This window comes from Penaeus monodon, chromosome 32, assembly GCF_015228065.2.
Source record: "Penaeus monodon isolate SGIC_2016 chromosome 32, NSTDA_Pmon_1, whole genome shotgun sequence".
Taxonomy (NCBI): Eukaryota; Metazoa; Arthropoda; class Malacostraca; order Decapoda; family Penaeidae; genus Penaeus; species Penaeus monodon.
The window spans coordinates 6,106,027-6,106,274 of NC_051417.1; the positions used below are offsets into that span (position 1 = coordinate 6,106,027).

The following is a 248-nucleotide window of genomic DNA, read 5'->3' on the forward strand; positions in this document are numbered from 1 at the left end:
AAAGTTTATCACAAAAAGGCATGCTTTGGGGCATACCCAAACCCAACCAGTCTCAGATTAGCAGTAGCATGAAACAGCACCAGTTAAAATGCCTGTAGAATCAAGCAAACTTAAAGACCTTGGTCCATCATCGGAAAATACTGTATGCATGCTCGAATGACATACCATTCCAAAATGAAGAATCTATGAGCTTTTTTGGTGTTCGTTTTCTAGTTCTTTAAAAATCCTTTTTAACATCTATATGAATT

At 36.3% G+C, this 248-nt stretch overlaps 1 protein-coding gene across 1 annotated transcript in view; it reads right to left on the reverse strand.

Annotated features, from left to right (window-relative positions):
* LOC119593391 (hippocampus abundant transcript-like protein 1) overlaps positions 1–248 on the reverse strand; it is a gene marked incomplete at its 5' end in the record, with an annotated part of 103,114 nt that continues 102,866 nt past the window's right edge. The window contains 1 exon segment of the mRNA XM_037942321.1: positions 1–248.